Here is a 9,108-nt window from a genome sequence, read left to right as displayed (position 1 = left end):
CTCCCCCAAAGATTCAGCAAAATACACTTCAACTTTAATAATTTTTCGAAAACAGCGAAACCTTCAAAGACCTTCATAAAGAAATGAAACGCCCAGCCATTCGTGTTGAAAACTGGAAAAATTTGTGATTTCCGTGAAGTCATTTTTTGCAAAATTAGTTCAGCATAAGCCTTGAGCAAGGATGTAGCCAAAAGGCAGCACTATTTTCCATGTGGATTGGGTTTTAATGAAACCATAATTTTCCAGATAATTTGATTCCAGAATTCTCCTAATGTTTACCACACGTAAATACTTCCACGTTCATGTTAAAGCTGTTGTTGCTGTTCTCCGTTTCACTGGTCTCTCATTTCTTATTTTATTTCAAATGGCAATTTTGAGAGGAATCAGAGAAATTGAGAAAGAGAAAGAACAGCTTAGTTACGAAAGTGGCAGTATTTACGTGTGCGTAGAGATTCTTCGGAAAAATTTATTTAACATCAACCTAGACATCGACTCAAAACACTTTCGATTTTATATACCTATGTGAGACTTTATACCAATTTTTTTTTTTGAACTTTCTTATGCATATAATGTGGAGATGATACATTATTGAAGGAGCTCTAATTGAACCACGTACTTTTTTTACTTTGTTATTGAATACTTTATAGTTTATTGTTAAATATTATTATTGAAAACAAGAAAGAATATTTTTATTATTGCTGGGCAATACATATATGATACGTTTGTATGACAACAGAAAAACAAAAAACAAATTAAGTGAAAATGAGAAGAAAATTTAATTCAAAATCAATTTTAAAAACAAATTATATAAAATGGAATCAGTAGAAATGTGAATTAATTCAACATAAAAAAGAAAGAAGAAAATTAATGTTCATCACACACAAAACACACAAAACCTGCACGATAAACAGACGGCAGTGTATTTTTTATGAGAAAAAAAAATTAAATAAAAAGATAATAGTTTCCTCCCTACCCCTATCCTACCCCCAAAAAACAATAAAACATTTAAAAATGATTTACTTAGATTATAATCCATTTTGTATTATCAATAAAGTGTCCAATAAATGAAATAAATTAAATAAAAAGTAAAAATGAAAATTAAGTCATAAAGTGATGAAAAAGTAAAAAAAAAAAAAAAGAAAAAAAAAAGAAAAACATTTTGTGTGCTGATACTAAATTGCGCGCATAATTTAGATGGATGCAAAATTTATACTGATGATAGGGAGATGAAAAAGTGAAAATAAAATAGAAATTACAAAAAAAACTACGAAAATTTGTTTTTTATCAGAACCTATTGAAAATCTCACATAACTAATCCTTCACAGATAAAAAATGGGATTAAAAATTTTAGGTCCCAATTCTATAATAATTTTAGCTTTAATTTCAGCTGGTATTGAAGTAATCTAATTTCTGTATGGATAAAATTGCAGACTAAACATAATGAAATGATATTATGGTTTCAACGATGTTGCAAAATTAAAAGTGAGCTTTAGACTTTCAGAGGGCACATATATTAAGCAAGAAGTCTTAAATGGTCAGTTTATGACATCGAGCACAAAGACTCTATATATGTAATTATGACATTTTGCTCTTTATGATGCTGGGTTGCATAACAGTTATCTATGTAACAAGAATCGTATGAAGGTATATTATCACTCTAAATGTCAGATTGCCAATTCGACGTGAAGCCGAGGTAGTGTGACGTCAGCAGCACGTGGCTTTTATCGCGCTAGTGCGATAAAGTCCTTTGCAAATCCTTTGTCGCACTAGTGCGATAAAATACATTCATAAAATATTATATACAGGCTGCGTAAGTTGCAAATATCATCACAGCATAAAAAATGTGAAATGAAAGTAATTCCAGAGGGAATCAAGTTTTAATTCCACAAATGTTCGTTCACTTACTGTAATCCCTAAAACACGAAGATCTAGGTCCACATTTCTACCTGTGCCTGTGCTGTCACAGTCGTCAAACATTTCATTTGTTTCCCACATTTCCTTCATTAGATACAGTCGTCCCTAAAAGGGTATTTAACATTGCGTGTATTTTTTTCAAAAACTGGAAATGTTGAATAGAATTTTTAATACTCTAATTTTATATTATCTGTCTCTTAAAATGGGTGATGTTAAGACATGTAGAAATTCAGAAAGACTGCATTTTCTTCTCCCAAGCATAAAACATTACCAAATACTTTTTGTAAACCTGACCTGGACCCAGCAAAATATTTGAAAACACGAAATTTGTCAACCAGGAAGATATTTTTCAGCTTTGTGATGTTTTTGGCTCTTTTTCTCCTTCGATAATCCCACTAATTTCTAAATTTATTATACTAAAAAAAACTGGAAAGTTTAGTGTTAAATGGAAATTCCATTGCGTTGTGATATGGGGAACGGCTAGGTATCTAGAAAGTACAGAAGCTGAAAAATAAGACCAAAAATTTTTGTTTATGAACGCAGGATCCCCGAAAATATTTTCGAAGTTAAGAAAGCCGTAGGACTGTTTTGTGTTTTACTTGTTTTTTGTGAATTTTGCAAGTTTTTTTTATATGAAGAAATCAGAAACTTAAGTAAAATACAGAAACAGAAAATGTGTCGGTTTTTCCGACTTAAAACTTTCAGTTCCTTTAAAAATGCTCTAAATCGAGATCGCACCCATTTCCAATCTTTACTTTGCTTAAAACCATCATAAATCAAATTCGCACCGAGTTACATAATTCTCGCCGAATTCCAACAAGACCAAAAATTCAAAAAATGTATGGGCGCGAGCCACTCTATTTCCATTCTATTTTTCATTATATAAACAAATGAATCCTAGCATTAGCATTCCTAGCAACCAACTGCAAATTTTAACGACCTGCCACATACGTCTATTCATCTGCTATCGATAACAATGACAAACATAATAACAAGCTCTGGGTAATATGGTCCTTTATATAGTAAAATGCATGTTAAAACAATTGAAGTAAAAGATTTGAAATCAACATATTAAAAACACTTTGATCTATGGAAGTAATAAACCCGATAAAAATTTTTATTCAAAATACTAAATAGGTACCTGTAAACCTGTAAGTGTTTCTACATATTAAGATGTCTCTCACAATGTTAACGAAATGTTTCAGCAGCAATATGATTCTTGCATTTACTTAGATTGAAATAGTATATTTCAACATACCCCAATACACACAAGATGTGTGTGCACGCGCGGGCGAAGCCCAAGCGAAAACACACATCGAGTGTGTATTGGGGTATTTTGAAAGATATTTTTCTGTAATAGTGAGAGTGTGTTGGTGCTTTCCTTCCCAACCGTTACTTTCCTTCTCGACCGTTTACTTTCCCTACCGACCGATTCATATCATAGCTCACCAATACACTCTCACGTATACAGAAAATGAAATTAATGACAACAACTCATAATCAAATTAAAGCTTCGAAAAACACTATCATGTTCTTGACCACAACAATATTCTACTTCATTATTGAATCATATGTTTCTTTCGAAATCATGGACAAACTCCCGAATTCTTTCCGAAAATTGTACAATGACAAAGCTTTATATTACGATTGTGTTACTCGGTAGATGTCATCACCCATAACTTTTACCCTCCACAATACAAACCAGTATGAGTGTATGATGTTTAAAGGAAAGAATGGTAAATTGGAACGATTATTATATGACTATAATAGTCATTGACTCATAACGAAATTTTATATAAGCTATTAGCTAAACTAGACATGATTTACGCCATCAACAGCAACTTTATGGAAATAAGCAATGATCTCTAGCTATTGTGGTTTTTATGGTGAAATCAATGTTTAAAAAATGAAGTAGAAGATTTTATTTCAATCTACCGAAAATATTTATAGAACAAATCAAGTAATAGATTCGATAACTAATGATTATGCATTTGGGAAAGCTGAGCAATGATTCCAATGAGCAAACAAACAAAAGCATTTTTTTAGTCTAACCGTCACCTTATTTGACTGAAGAAAAAAAACTCGAACAAAATATTCAGCATTAAGGTCGCTTAGCAGGAGGTGTGACGGTTCAATTTCTGGTTACATATTACCGTGTTGAATATACCATCATGATTGTTTGACTTTTTGTATGAATGAGGAGAATTGAGATGTTGAACAATTTTTTTCTTGCAATTCTTCTTCAGGTTTTTTTCTAAAATTAACTGGTGTTTGTAGAAGTTTTGTCGGTTTATCAGTAGCATGTGCCGACTCAAACCATACAATAGTTTCTGTATAATATCAGCGATGGTAATAATGGATGGAAGGTATTTTTCTTGAAATATATTCAATGTGCTACATACATTGCATTCACTCAAAGTAGAAACGTTTGTCTGCTATTTATCGATTTTCAATAGAACAATATATATGTCCAAGATACCGGTCAACATAATACAGGATCAAGATCTGTATGCTATTGTTGCACAACCGACCTATCTTCCTGTCATGAAGATCGTATTATTGGTTAACTTTAGTAGTTAAACATATCGGTAGTTCCTTTGAAAATATTGCAGACGGTGATATTATTGCGTTCAGAATGCCGTTGAGAATATTGCGAAACTAAATCTTCGAGCAAGGGAAAACTGTGGTAAAGAAGAAGATTTCCGTGAATGTTATGCTAATTCGACGATGTATAATCCGACGTTTTAATAGTAAATTAAGCTTTCACAAATGTCAAGGATATCATAGTGGCAAAATCTGTTATATCTTTCGATGAAAACAGAATACAGAAATTGGATTTAAATCTTTTACTTCTTAGATTTTTCTATATGTAACAGATATCTAGAAAGAAATCAGTGTTCATTGTTGTCGGTAACAGATGTCTGTGGTAGTCGTTAGTGGTTATGTGGATTCTTACTCAATATTCTACGGAAGGAAAGCGAATTGTTACGAATTTCGAAATCTGGGCTTTCTTCACGGTTTCTGGGGAGTATTACCTGACGCAATATCAACTATATTTATATCAATCGAAGGTTTCATCAATAATCGATAATCATCGATGATCAATAAATTATTATATCGATAATCGATCATTTTATCGATGATTATCCATCAATTCGATTATCGATAAAACATTCCATTGATATTATATCGATATTTTGGAATTTTATCATCGACTGATGATATTTCTAAGTGCCTAAATGTGGGAACAATTCCAGACCGCAACAAATCTAAAATCATAAAAAAATTCGGATTTTTCTTTTCCGTGAGTTTGATGAAACAAAATTTTATTGACAATTGCACATTCGTTGTTATAACTACTATTCTTCTCGGAAGATAGTGCCTAAGACCTAACAAGATACACCCAAAGAGACAAATTTCTAAGCAAACATTCCTAAGCAAACATTCCTAACGAGAGTCCTTATAAGTGATTACCGAAATCTACATAGATGTATTAAACACTAGCACAGCTAGTAAAACCAGAGGCAGGTACTCGGTTTTACTTTGTTGTGGCGCTAGGCTTACGTAACACAAATTAAGTAATAGATTCAATGATTTCGTTACTATACGTTTTTTTGATAATTTATAATTATCAATTACAAATGGGTTCTGAGCACGCCTATTTTAAGGGAATTGAACTCCATAAATTACCGAAAATTCGTTAAAATTTCCGAAAATTTCTAAACAATAATTGGCTAGGTTACCAAAGATCGAAAACAATTGAAAATCGACATTGAAAATCTAAATAGCTTTACAAGCGAATATGTAAGAAAAAGTCGAAGAATTTTAGGGCCCTTGGTCCTGGATACTAGATTGCTTTTTAGTATTATACTACTTTTAGCTATGTCATTTTGTAGTATTACGAATTCGGATCCCGGTTAAATATTCGAGGAAATAATGAAGAGAATTGCCGACTGACTAAATTTTGTTTTTTCGGAACAAAGTTCTCGTTTATCTACGAACTGCTGAAGTGAACGAATTGTGTACAAAAAGTGACTGGGGGTTCCTAATATTCAACGGTTTCGTTGCTATTATTAATTTCTGTTTTGTTTTCATACATTCATGTGTACAACACACAGACCACCTTTCGAATTTTGTTTTTAAAGAAATGAAAAAAAAACCCGCAGATTTGTACTTTATTAAACATAAGGGCACCCCAACTAATATCAATCAAACAAAACAAAACTCCTCTAATCAATGACCATATCAATATTGGGCATTACTATTTATTAAAAAAAAAACAATTTTCAACTTGAACTGAGGTTGTAAATGGGACTCGTTAAGGATGCAAAAACTAAAAAAATCAATCAATTGGAAAAACGGTTTTGTTTTCCTTTATTGTGTGTGCTCGATCAGCATCGTTTTTTTTTAAATATTTTTTAAGCGGAAAATAAAGCCGACCATCAATCGATATCCATTTACTACAAACGGAAAACAGTCGTGTGGAAATTTAATTTCAATTGTTTTGTGAGTCGGATATTATGTGAAATGGGTTGATTGTTTTTTGGGATAGATTTTATTTTCGCAATGCCAATAATCACTGAATTATTATAATGGACTGAATGATGCAGACTTTTCAATTTGATGGCTTCAATACCACAACTAAAAAAAATGAAGTATTTATATATGGCATGACGATCGAATGCACGACAATGTAGGAACGGTATCTGATAGAAAATCACAGTAAATTGAGACTCACGGATGGGAAGGCTTAGGCAACGGTTTGAAATACGATTTGAGAAGTCAATTCATCGAAGATTGGGAAAGAATTCATAAAGTTATCAACTTTCAATAGAAATGAGAGCAGAAGGTACGGTAAGACCACAAAATTATTGCGAAAACTAATGAAGTAATAGATTTTCTACATGTTTGTAAGTCGAAAAGCGTTCTTAAGACCTCGGCTTCGCTTTGTATCAATAAAATTCGCACGAAAACTCGATATTTCAACGTTTTATTAGTTGTTATGTAAATGAGTATTGTGTCAATTCTGTTAAAAATATGTCGATAAAATGAAGTAGTAAATTCGTTACTCACATTGGAGATGTGCTAACCGTCTTTGCCAGTTTAATGCATTGCTGGAACCAAAACGCGCTGATCACGACACCTAATGTTTTAATTAGATAGCAACATAGATTGTATGAATTATCATGAAAGTGTGGGTCATTTTCACACAAATGTTTTGCGTTCTGTTGTTTGTGCACCCATAAAAAACACTTAGCATGATATTATTACCGTTCGTGTGCGCCGGAAACAAATCATTCAATGCCTAAATCATGTTCAGGCAATCAAAACTCGATAGATCACGTCTCTTCTCTATGCTCGTTGTTACATTATGCATATAAACAATATACCTTGCTCGTACACAAAGTCTCCCCTTTGCAATATCAAATTGAATGGTCCTCCTGGCAAAATTCACATAATTTGATTGAGAACATCAGTGTTACATTGTTGATGTGTTTATCTATTAAGGTACTTGATTGTTTTACCATTTACAACGTTTAGATGAGAGATTGATATTCATATTCCCTTCCCATTATTGTAATATCGTCGCATCGAGATTATGGTCTATTTGGTTTAAATTTATACGTTCGCACGTACCATTTCTACGCGTATGAATAATATTATACATGGGGTGCAAAATGTTATCGGTATCTCGGAGAGGGTGCACGTGTCATCGGAAAAAAGTGAACTGTAAAAAGTTGGTATGTTTTTCCGAAACAATATAATAATCGTCAGCAATATTGTTTCAATACAACACTAGCGACTAGTTATTTTTAACGATGTGTCCAAAGCACGTGCACGTGTATGTTTTTTGTCGGTATTGTTCGATAATGCGCAAAAAACAGCTACAACACGAACACACCGTTACTATGGATTTAAATGAGAAAATCAGTTAAAACACTTTGACATCGACGGAATCACATTGTCGTTGAATTACGGGATATAAAAAAGGAGGTCATCAAAGAGGGTTTTTTGTTTTCATATTTTTTTTTCTTCTCTTGATGTTATAATATGTTGTCGGTATGGGTGGAACAGAACGGATAAGAGCACGTGTCGTGACGACGTTGTTTGTTTAATCAAGTTGTTAACTTGGTTTTAAGTTAAATATCTGTGTCTAATGTGCTTGTTTATTTGCAGTTTTATTGGTTTTCATGAGAAAAGCGATTGGATCTTCGATATAAAAAAATGTTTTTCTCAGATTGGAAAGTATAATCATCGTTAATGCGATGTCGAATCTGTTACTTCTTTTGATCTTTTGTATCAAATCTTTTACTTCATTAATTTTAACATAAATTTTACTATAACAGAAAACACTAGCTCAGAGCTTATCTCTTATTTTTATCATCGATGCCGTTAACATATGACAGACGTCAAGGATCATATTTGGCTGTTTTGCTGGATTAGATTATTACTGGCCAAGGTGTCCTCGACTCACCAGAATACCTAGTACTAGTTGACACCTCACTACAACGTTATACCATAAAATAAACCCAATCAATCAGGATATATAAGGAAAAGTCTGAAAGATAAGATTTTCGATATTAGGCAATCTCGGCAGGGTCACCTTATGGACCATCGGCATCTTTGGCAGCTACTAAATCATTTTCTCCAAAAATACTCTCAACTTTCCGAGAGATCACCATCAGAGACATAAAGTCAATTGGAGAAATTTCTTTTGCGACAACTCAATCACATGCCTTCGCTGATTTTTCGATTATATACATTTCTCGCAAACAGGCTATTGCGGACCTTACAAGTCTCAAAATCTGATACACCCGAGGATACACCCTGACCTTACCGTTTAATGTTTGTTAGTGAAGACCACTAAATTCTTTACTAAGACATCTCTTTCACGACTAAGATATTTTATAATCGAACCATCGAACGAATTACAAGGAAGCAATTCTTTAATAGTCCATAAAAACTGAAGAGATTATTTTCAACTACCCTTGTGGTGGTTTTGGACAAGTCCGTAATCATGAAATGTGTTGGCGCTCCCTTTTTTTACCTAAAACAAACGAGCCCGGTTCGAGCTGAATTTTTTTTTTCGTCAGCTCATATAGCTGCATGATTTTAACAATAAACTTTTCAAACCGAAAAGACAAATTTCCGTTTTTTTTTTGCTACTGTTTTCCAACAGAAAAACGTGACTTT

Source organism: Bradysia coprophila, unplaced genomic scaffold (genome assembly GCF_014529535.1).
Source record: "Bradysia coprophila strain Holo2 unplaced genomic scaffold, BU_Bcop_v1 contig_297, whole genome shotgun sequence".
Taxonomy (NCBI): Eukaryota; Metazoa; Arthropoda; class Insecta; order Diptera; family Sciaridae; genus Bradysia; species Bradysia coprophila.
This window is presented reverse-complemented; position numbering follows the sequence as displayed.